This window comes from Enhydra lutris, unplaced genomic scaffold (assembly GCF_002288905.1).
Source record: "Enhydra lutris kenyoni isolate GAN:26980312 unplaced genomic scaffold, ASM228890v2 scaffoldscaffold28, whole genome shotgun sequence".
NCBI classification, from domain to species: Eukaryota; Metazoa; Chordata; class Mammalia; order Carnivora; family Mustelidae; genus Enhydra; species Enhydra lutris.
In genome coordinates, this window is record NW_019154112.1 from 8,554,021 (window position 1) to 8,565,545 (window position 11,525).

Below are 11,525 nucleotides of genomic sequence, written 5' to 3' on the forward strand. Positions count from 1 at the left end.
AAGGGAGGAAGGCGGGTCCTCCCAAGGCCTCATAGACCACACCAAGAGCGGGAGTAGTCACCCAGGGCTTTGAAGCCAGTGGTGAGTTGTCTAAGAAGCTCTAGTCCCTCAGAACCACTCAGAAATGTAGTTCCTGACTCCCCTCGAGCTAGGGTCTCAGTTAACATCCTGATTCCTCTCTACTCCCTCTGCCTTGCCTCTCCATAGCTCCCATTAATCCAGAAACTTTACTGAGGGTCTCTGCTTTGCCCCTTCCAGGAACCTTGCTCTAGAGAGAAAACAAAAATGAGATGTGACCGGGGAGCATTTTCGGGATTTCGGGAAATCTTTCCAGAAAACCAAGTGTCTGGAATGTTACTTACCTGAATGAAATCTGAAACATTAAATTGTATGGTTAACTAATCAGGAAGAAGAGGTTGTCTCTGGCTCATGGAATTTGGGAATTAGAGTTTGTCCAGAGAGGGGCGGCTCTAGCAGGCCCTATAGCTGTGTTTTGGAATCACGCAGCAGTTTTGGAAGCACCAGATTATCCTAATTTGACTCCATCCATCAAAAACTGGGCCTAATTTCATGGGATTTTTCCTCTAACTTTAATAGAAAGCATAGTTATTGTCATTGCATTGGGGATATCTAGGATTTAACTTTATTAAAATGACAAGTTAGATAGTGTTCAGTTGTGTTGCTGAAAAAGGAAAATGAAATGTCTAGCCTTCAAGGACTCCTAGCCTGAACTGCCACAGGCATGGGACTTTAGTGAGGGTTGAGAACAAAGAACTAGAGTGGGGGGAAACAGGGCTTTGGGTCTGAAGAAAGGAATTAAAAGGGAGAACAGATGAATAATTCCTCTCTTCTTGAGGCTTTAGGAAAGTTTGGGCCAGAGGGTCCGAGGGTCATCTGTGGTGAAGGGTGGGAATAATCCAGTGCTGGTGCCTGGAGCCATTCCCTATGTTCAGGATGGTGGCCTTGTGGGTGGGATGGGCCCATGGAGCAGGTGACATGTGGGTGTTGAGAAGATATGAATTGCCCAGCATGGTTCCTGCTCACTCCCATAACCTGACTTTTCAAAAGAATTACTTTGGATTGACTTTTTGGCTTTTTCACACTGGGTGATAGATTTTGTGACACTGGAGAAAACTTGACTAAATTGACTCAATAAATGATTTTACTCCAACAATATTATAATACGTTGTGACACATGTAATGAAAAAGCACTTTCATATCTTTATTTTCATTAATCCACAGAACATCACTGTTGCCCACTTTATCAGTGAGAAAATCCAAGAGGAAGGAGGTCACTGGTCAGCAGTAGCAGCTTTACCTGAGAACTTGTTAAAAACATGCGTTTTTAGATCCACCTTAGGCCTACTCAATCAGAATCTGGTCTGGGGCCTAGCAACATGTGGTTTAACAAGCCACGAAACTTGAGAGTCATTGGTTTAAAATAAATTAATTTGGTTACTCTGACTCTACCTCCATTCCTAGATCAGTTGAGAGGGAATGAGGGTTCTCAATTCTTTTTTTTTGTTTGTTTGTTTGTTTTTGTTAGGGTTCTCAGTTCTTATTTTGGGTTCCTGGACCCAATTCAACAAATGAATGTGTGTGACCTTCCCTACCCTCCCCAGCAATTCTCAAGAGGCCAGTTTCCAGACTATTAGGTCTGTCAGCCTTAAGCGCTCTTCCTACTCCATCCATCGTTCCTGCCCCCACCATACACACATGTCATTCTAAATTGGTACCTGTCTTAAGCAACCTTAAGGAATTTAAAATCTGTCATTACCTCTTCAAAAACTTTGGTAAGCATAAAGTTACATGTCGTGCTTATTTAATGCAGATTTTCATACCTACTCTCAGATTTTTTAATTTCATAGTTCTGGGTGAGAATTTTTACCTTTCATCTTTGATATTTTGATTATTAAATATTGTGGTGTAGACCTCTTTGGGATCATTCTTTTTTTTCCAAAAATTTTTAAGATTTTATTTGTCGGTGAGAGTGAGCACAAGGTTGGGGGGCTGGTGGGGCAGGCAGAGGGAGAAGCAGGCTGCCAATGAGCAGGGAGCCTGATGCGGGGCTCGACCCCAGGACCCTGAGATCATGACCTGAGCTGAAGGCATATGCTTAACTGACCGGGCCACCTGGGCATCCCTGGGTTCATCTTCTTTGGAGCTCTGTTTCCTGAACCTGGATGTCGGTTTCCTTTCCCAGGTTAGGTAAGTTTTTGACTGTCATTTCTTTAAGTAAGTTTTCTGCTCCTTTGTCTTTCTGTTCTCCTTCTGGGACCCCTATAATGAGAATGATTGTTCACTTGATGTTGTCCAAGGCATCCCTTAACCTATCCTCATTTAAAAAAACTTTTTTAAAATTAGGCTCCATGGGGTGCCTGGGTGGCTCAGTCGTTAAGCATTTGCCTTTGGCTCAGGTCATGATGCCAGGGTCCTGGGTTCCAGCCCCACATCTGGCTTTCTTCTCTGAGGGAGGCCTGCTTCTCCCTCTCCCACTACCCCTGCTTGTGTCCTACTCTCACTTGCTTTGTCAAATAAATAAATAAAATCTTTATAAAAAATTAAATTAGGCTCCATGCTGAGGGGCCTGGAACTAATGACCTTGAGATCAAGAGTTGGAAGCTTAACTGACTGAACTACCCAGGTACCCCTCCTCATTTAAAAAAAAATTCTGTTTTCTTTTTGCTGTTCAGTTTGGTGCCTCTCCTCATTTCTTTCTCTTTCTTTCTTTTCTATCTTTTTTTTTTTAAGCTTTCATTTATTTGACACAGAGAGAGAGAGACCGCGAGAGAAGGAACACAAGCAGGGGGATGATAGAGAAGCAGGCTTTCCGCTGAGCAGGGAGCCTAAAGACTGAGCCACTCAGGCACCCCTTGTTTTTTTAAAACTTTTTTCTTTTTGCCATTCGGCTTGGGTGCTTTCCATTACTCTCTCTTCTAGATTACTAATCCTCTAATTTACTGTTGATTCCTTCTAGTGCATTTTTTATTTTAGTAACTATATTTGTTAATGCTGATTGGTCCTTTTTTATACTTTCTGCCTCTTTGTTGAAGTTCTTACTGAGTTCATTCACTCCCTCTCTCCATTACTTTGAAGTCTTTATCAGGTAGATTATCTGTTTCATTTAGATACCCCCCCCCACCCCAGGTTTTGTCTTGCTTTTGTTTGGAACATATTCCTCTGTCTCTTCATTTTGTTTGACTTTCTGTGTTTGTTTCTGTGTATTAGGCAGAACTTCTAAAGTTCTTCTAAACTTGAAGGAATGATCTTGTGCATGTCATCCCTTGTGTAGACTGTGTGTATGTGGTGCCTTTGGCTGGCTGGCAGGGGTTAGCACTCTGTCCTGGGGCTGCCCTGGTGGGATGGCTGGAGCTGAAGTAAATGCAGGCGGGGGGTATCTCAGGGTGCTCCACGCAGGGGGCACCCTGGTGGGCAGCTAGAGCTGAGGCAGGTGTGGGCTGGGTGCCTGGGGTATTTTCCTCCTGGAGTGCCCTGGCAAGTTATCTGGAGGGAAGTGGTATGGAGTGTATGTGTATTATCATACTTTTAAATTTTGGGATAAGAAATTGCCTCTCACATGCTCCTGGGGTGGCCAGGAAGGCCTGCCAGATCTTTGTGAGAAATCTCCCATTTTGGTTTTACATGGAAGATGCTAAAAGATAAATTCAAGGAGTGTGGTGCCCATGTGCTGTATGCCTACATCAAGATGGAGAATGGAAATCCAAGGGATGTGGTACGGTTAAGTTTGAGTGGCCAGAGGTGGCTCAGAGAGCCTGCTGGATGGTGAATGGGATGAAGCTGCCCGGCCGAGACTGATGTTCAGATCGATAGAAATGCTTAAGCAGTTGCCTTTTTACAAAACCGGTACCAGGGCACCTGGATGGGTCAGTCTGCCTTCAGCTCAGGTCATGATCCCAGGGTCCTGGGATCAAGTCCCACATTGGGTTCCCTGCTCAGTGGGGAGTCTGCTTCTCCTTCTCACTCTCCCTCGGTACTCTCCCTATCTCGGTCTCAAATAAATAAATAAAATCTTTAAAAACAAAACAACAACAAAAAACATTGATAGCAAACCATTGAATTTGTATTTTTGTTTGTTAACCTTTTTAATATGTTGGCTGGATGTATAAAGATGTTTAAAAAGTTCACTTGCTTTTTGGAATAATTTGAATTACTTTTTTAATGACTGGGGTTCCTTTTGACTGTTTGCATTGAGATTGCAGTATGTATAATATTTTTGTAGTTGTGGCATCTTGTTAACATTGAATATGACTTTGATAATAAATACTGGTTCCTGAAAAAGAAAAAAAGAAATGGCCTCTCAGTGTATTTTTAGTTTGCATTTATTTTTAGTAAAGTTGAACATCTTTTTATAAGTTTAAAGGCTATTTTAATTTGTTTCCTGTAAATTGTGCCTTTGCTCATTTTCTATCAGATTTTTGGTCCTTTTCCTTGAATTTTAAAAGTTCTTTATATATTAGGGATGTTAACCCTTTGTGATATATATTGCAGATGTTTTCTCCCAATTTGCTGTTTTCTTTTGATGTTATGGTATTTTTTGATATTCAGTTTTACCTATTTTTATGAAGTGGAAGTTACCAATATTTTCTTTTGTATCTAAATTTTTAGTTTTAGGAAGTTTTTCTCTATATACAACTTAAAGAGGAATTCCCTCACGTTTTCCTCTAGGCCTTACATAGTTACTTTTTTAAAAAAAGATTTTATGATTTGCCAGAGAGAGAGAGAGAGAGAGAGAGAGCACACACAAGGGGGGGAGGGGCAGACAGAGAGGGTAGAGAATCTCAAGCAGACTGCTGAGCATCTCTGCTGAGCACGGAGGCCCATGTGGGGCTCAGTCTCACAACCCTGAGCCAAAAATAAGAGTCTGTCACTTAACCAACTGAGCCACCCAGGTGCCCTGTAGTTACCTTTTAAAATTTTTACATCTTTTATCCATTTGCAGTCTATTCTTGTTTTGTGATTTGAATGGATCTAGTTTTTTCTCTTTGCAAATGGTTATCCACTTCTTCTTCTTCTTCTTTTTTTTTTTTTAAAGACTTTATTTATTCATGAGAGACAGAGAGAGAGAGAATGAGAGAGAGAGGCAGAGGGAGAATCAGGCTGCCCGCTGAGCAGGGAGCCCAGTGCAGGACTTGATTCCAGGACCCCGGGATCATGACCTGAGCCAAAGGCAGACGCTTAACCATCTAAGCCACCCAGGCGCCCCTCCACTTGTCCTAATATATGGATAGGAAAAATCCATCTTTGTCCCAGTGATCTGATTTTATCACAGTCTAGATATCTGTATGTTGTCACATCTACTTCTGGACTGTCTCTTCTGTTTTACTGTCTATTCAGGTTGTGATACCCTTTTAAAATTATGAAGTTATGTAGTACATTTTAGTCTCTGGTGGGCCTTGTCCCCACTCAGTTCTTCACGGCACTGTTTTCCTAGTTTTTTTCTATTTTCCTAGCTGTTCTTGTGTATGAACTTCGGTTTCAGTTTTTCTAGTATTAGAAAAAAAAGCATATTAGTATTTTTTTTTCTATAACTTGAAGCCTTTATCAAGCATTTCCGTTGCTTTTCCCCTAGAATTATGTTTGCTTGTATTTAGGGAACTTAATCTTTTGCATGAATTTCCTTCCTTTGTACCTTTTCTCTTTCCTTCCTCCCTTCTTTCCTCCTTCCTTGTGTGTTTACATAGTTGTTGTCCTCTTCCTTGCAAATGTGTAGGTATCTTTGTCAGTTGTTTAATTTTTTTCCCCCGAACCTCAAGAGAAAATGCTGTGGCCACGATTCTTCTCAGTGAGGACACGTGGGCACCATAGGTCCATATAAAGGACCCTTCTCTTGTTTCATATATATGAATATTTTTTCCCCTGATCCTCTATCTTCACATTGATTCCAGGTTCCTACTCAAATGTGCCTCATATAAGATCTTGTAAAAATATTGCTTGACTTTGTGTATGTATATAATATATATTATATATGTAACGTATATTATATAAAAAATATATATATAAATGATATAAAAATTTACATCAGTGGTACTATGCTATAGATTTAATCTTGCTTACTTTTAAAATCCAATACCATGTCCTTAAGATAGTCTGGGCATATCTTTCATTAATTGCTTTTGACTTCTGCTTGTCAGGTAAGATGACTCACCACTCATCTTTTACCCTAATGATGGACATTTAGATTGCTTTTAGTTCCTACTTCCACAAACAATGCTGTTATGAACATCTTTGTACATGCCCCCTTGTGGATATGTGGGGAAACGTCTCAGGCAATTAGCTGGTAGTGTGTTTTCCTGTGCTGTAGTAACCTACAGTTCATACTCTTTTTTTTTTTTTTAAGATTTTATTTATTTATTTGACAGACAGAGATCACAAGTAGGCAGAGAAGCAGGCAGAGAGAGAGAGAGAGGAGGAAGCAGGCTCCCCGCTGAGCAGAGAGCCCGATGCGGGGCTCGATCCCAGAACCCTGGGATCATGACCTGAGCCGAAAGCAGAGGCTTTAAATCACTGAGCCACCCAGGCGCCCCTACAATTCATACTCTTACACTTAACTTCACTAAATGTTGCTGGGTTGTACACCAGAATGGTCACACCAGTCTTAGTTTCCATTAAAAGTGCATATACATTCCAAGTTCTTCACATTATCACAAAAATTTGATATACTCAGGGTTTTTTTTTTGTTTTTTTTTTTTTAAGCTGGTCTGATATGAAGAGAATCTTACGGTGTTTTCTGAAATAAATTCCTTTCTTGTTTCACCACAAACCTGACCCCAAAACCAAAAAACCAAGGAATTTTACTGTGTTTTGTTTTCTCTTTTTCTTGTCTTCATCTCCTAAAACTAGTTAGTCTTAAAGCTTAGCCAGGTCTTGCCTTTGTCAGATTTTGCCTGAATTGCCTCTTCTTTTCCATGCTTTCTTCAACTTTCTGAGGTCAGGCCCTCAGCACTCACTTTGAGCTTGCTGTTGGTGCTGTGATCTACCTGTTCTGTCTGCCTCCATGTTTGGCTCCATCATATCTGACCACATTGCCACCAAATCTGATCCCGTTTCAACAGCTTAAACCCTTCAATAGCAGTGGCACCCAGTCCCACAGTATAAAACCTAACCTTCCCAGCATTATATTATATTGAAATTATTTGAATACTTATTTTCTATTGGCTCAAAAGCACAAAGATGGAAACCGTGTCTAATCATTTTTGGGGCTGGCACATTCTACAGTTTCATTCAACAGCACTAAATTTATGTCTCGAACTCAACTCTTTTTTTTTTTTTTTTTCTTTCTTTTTTTGTGCTCCTCATATTCACCCTACTAGTCTGAGTCACTTTGCTGGTCTCTTCAAGACAGCCAAGGATGGTTCTGCTTCAAGAAACCTATAGGAAACAGGTGACTTTGCTTCTCTTTCTGTGGAAGTGCACCCCTTTCTTTCTGAAGACACCTCTTGCCCAGAGGACCTAGAGTAACCAGCCAGCGTCATGCCTCAAGACTATACAAGCCAGGTACCACACTCTTCATCACCAGATTCTAAAGGTTACAGGTCAGGCTCTCAGAGTGGTACTTTGGATTTTCTCTCACTTATCTCTATCAAATCTCTGCCAGTGATCAAGCTTCTTTTATAACCTCAAGGTGGGAAATGTGCTGAGAGCTGCCACACCTATTACCCCTTTTAAAAAAGTCTTTAGTTTTTAGAGCAGTTTTAGGTTCACAGTGAAATTGAGAAGAAAGTACAGAGAATTCCCATAAACCCCTACCACATGCATGCACGTGTGCACGTATACATGTGAGCACACAAGTGCACGTGCACGTGCACACGCGTGCTTACACACACACACACACACACACACACACACACACACACACAGAATTTCCCTAACTATTAACATCCCTTACCAGAGAGGTACAGTTGTTACAACTGATGAACCTACACTGACACACTTTCATCACCGAGAAACTCCATAGTTTAAATTAGGGTTCACTCTGGTGTTGTTTTGACAAAAGTATAATGACGTGTATCCACCATTATAGTATCATACAGAATAGTTTGCTTCCCTAAAAATCTGTGTTCTGCCAATTAATCCCCCTCTCCTTTTCTCTTGGCAACCACTTACCTTTCTATTGCCTCATAGTTTTACCTTTTCCAGAATGTCATATATTTGGAATCACACACTATGTAGCCTTTTCAGGTTGGCTTCTTAAATGTAGTAATGTGCATTTAAATTTCCTCCATGTCTTTTCATGGCTTGATAGCTCATTTATTTTTAGCACTGAGTAATATTCTATTGCCTGGACATACCACAGTTTATCCATTTACCCACTGAAGGACATCTTGGTTGCTTTCAAATTTTGGCAATTAAGAATAGAGCTGCTCTATGTGTAGGCTTTTGTGTGGACATAAGTTTTCAGCTTCTCTGGGAAGATAAAAAGGAACATGATTATTGGATCATATGGTAAGAGTATGTTCACTTTTGTAAGAAACTGTCAAGTTGTCTATCAAAGTGGCTGTACCACTTTACATTCCCATCAGCAATGAGTGAAAATTCCCATTGTCTACATTCTTTTATTTTTTTTAAAGATTTTATTTATTCATTTGACAGAGAAAACAAGCATAAGCAGGGGGAGCAGGAGAGGGAGAAGCAGGCAGTCTGCCAAGCAGGGAGCCCAATGTGGAGCTCAATCCGAGGACCCCTGAGCTGAAGGCAGATGCTTAACCAACTGAGCCACCCAGGCATCTCTGTTGTCTACATTCCTGCTAACATATGTGGTTTTCAGTGTTTTTGATTTTGGCCTTCTTCATAAGTATGTAGTGGTGCCTCATTGTTGTTTTAATTTTCAACTCCTTAATGACACTGATCTGAACCATCTTTTCACATGCTTATTTGACATCTGTGTATCTTCTTTGGTGAGGTGTCTGTTTAGATGTTTTGCCCATTTTAAAATCAGGTTGTTAATATTCTTATTGTTGAATTTTAAGTTTTTGTATATTTTGGTTATAACTCTATTAGATATGTCTTTGGTGAATATTTTCTTCTAGCATCTTTCACAGAGCAGAAGTTTTAAATTTTTTTTTTTTTTTAGAAATTTTAAATTGTAATGATGTCTAGCTTATCAACTATTTCTTTCATGGATTTTGTATCACCGACATCGCATCTAAAAAGTCACCACCAGTATATTCAATGGAATTACATTCAGCCATAAAAAAGAATGAAATCTTGCAACTTGTGACAACATGGATGGACTTTGAGGGTATTATGCCAAGTGGAATAACTCAGAGAAAGACAAATACTCTACATTTCACTTGTATGTGGAATCTAAAAAACAAAACAAAACAAACAGAAACCAAACTCCTAGATACAGAGAACAGATGGTCACCAAAGGTGAAGGGTGAGGTTGAACAAAATGGGTGGACGGTATCAAAAGATACAAACTTCTAGTTATAAAATAAATAAGCTATGGGGATGTAATGTATGGTATGGTGACTATAATCAATAATAATACTATTACATGTTTGAAATTAAAACTAAGGAAGTAGATCTTAACAGTTCTCATTACAGAAAAAAAAAAGAAAAATTTTGTTGTGGTATGTGTGATAAGAGATGTTAACTAGACTTATTGTGGCAACTATTTTTCAATGTATACAGATACTGAATCATGTTGTATACCTGAAACTAATATAATGTTATATGTCAGTTATACTTCAATAAAAATAAATAAATAAAAACTCATCACAGACTGATGGTCATCTAAATTTTCTATGTTATCTTCTGGGAGTTTTATGGTTTTGCATTTTATTTAGCTCTGTGATGCTTTTTTTGGGGGGGGGTTTGTGGTTATTTGGTTCTTTCATTACTATTTGTTGAAAAAAACGGTCTTCATTGTGTGTCTTTTGCTTTTTTTTTTTTTTTAAAGATTTTATTTATTTATTTGACAGATATCACAAGTAGGCAGAGAGGCAGGCAGAGAGAAAGGGGGAAGCAGGCTCCCTGCTGAACAGAGAGCCCAATGTAGGCTTCAATTCCAGGACCCTGGGTTCATGACCTGAGCCGAAGGCAGAGGCTTTAATCCACCGAGCTACCCAGGCACCCCTTCTTTTGCCTTTTTGTCAAAAATAAGTTGACTATACTTTTTGTGGGTCTATTTCTGGACTCTCTGATCTATTGATCTATTTGTCCATTTTTTTGGACAATGCCACCCCTGTCTTGATTACTGTAGCTTTATAGTAAGTCATTTGAGGCACCCAGGTGCCCCCTTATTTATTTGTAACTGGAGGTTTGTACCTTTTGACACCCTCATCCATTTCTCCCACCTCCTATCCATGTCCCTCTAGCAACCTATCATTTGAAAAGAACTCCTTTAAGTTTTAGGTATTTGAAACATACTTATATAAAAAATCATGATCTAAAGAAAAGTGGGCATCTTGTATTGTATCTGGCAATCCTGGCTAGGAGGATTTTCTGCTATTCCAGACCCTTTTCTTTGCAAGGGTTTCCTGTGAAGGACCATTTCTATCAATATACTTCTATCTTGCAAATAGCCAATTCTCTCTTTGTATTTGGTTGGGGACCAATTCTACAATATGGGGACAATCAGTCAACTCTTCTTGGCCATCTTTTAAGAGCATTGCTGAAAAGCACAAGCACTGCTATATTGAACATTTGGCTACTCCTGTTTTACCTACTGCCCGTTTCATCTAACATATGGACATTCCACCCTTTCTGAAGAAGGTTCACATCTGGGGCACTTGAGTGGCTCAGTTAATTAAGCGTCTGCCTTCAGGTTGGGTCATGATCCCAGGGTCCTGGGATCCACTGCCTTGCTCAGTGGAAAGCCTGCTTCTCCCTCTCCCTCTGCCTCTTCCACCTGCTTTTGCTCTCTCTCTCAAATGAATAAATAAAATCTAAAAAAAAAAAGAATGTTCTCATCTTTGTGAATTTGGCAAATTTCTAGTCTCAGGAGTTAATCCCATTGTTGGCCACTAGATAGAGCTAGAATATTACTTATGCTGATTCTTATTTACCCTACTTCTGAATGTCCTATTTAAGAGGTCAAGTGGCCTTTGCCTTACGTTTTTTTTTTTTTTTTTTTTAGATTTTATTTATTTATTTGACAGACAGAGATCACAAATAGGCAGAGAGGCAGGCAGAGAGAGAGGGGGAAGCAGGCTCCCTGCTGAGCAGAGAGCCCGATGTGGGCCTCGATCCCAGGACCCTGGGATTATGACCTGAGCTGAAGGCAGAGGCTTTAGCCCATTGAGCCACCCAGGCGCCCCGCCTTACAATTTTTAAAATTATTTTGAGGCACCTGGGTGGCTCAGATGGTTAAATATCTGCCTTCGGCTCAGGTCATGATTACAGGATTCTGGGATCAAACCCCACATCGGGCTCCCTGCTTAGCAGGGAGTCTGCTTCTCCCTCTCCCCCCGCCTTTCCCCCCGCTTGTGCTGTCTCTGTCTCTCTGTCAAATGAATAAATAAAAAAATCTATTAAAAATTATTTTATTTTTAAACTTTTAC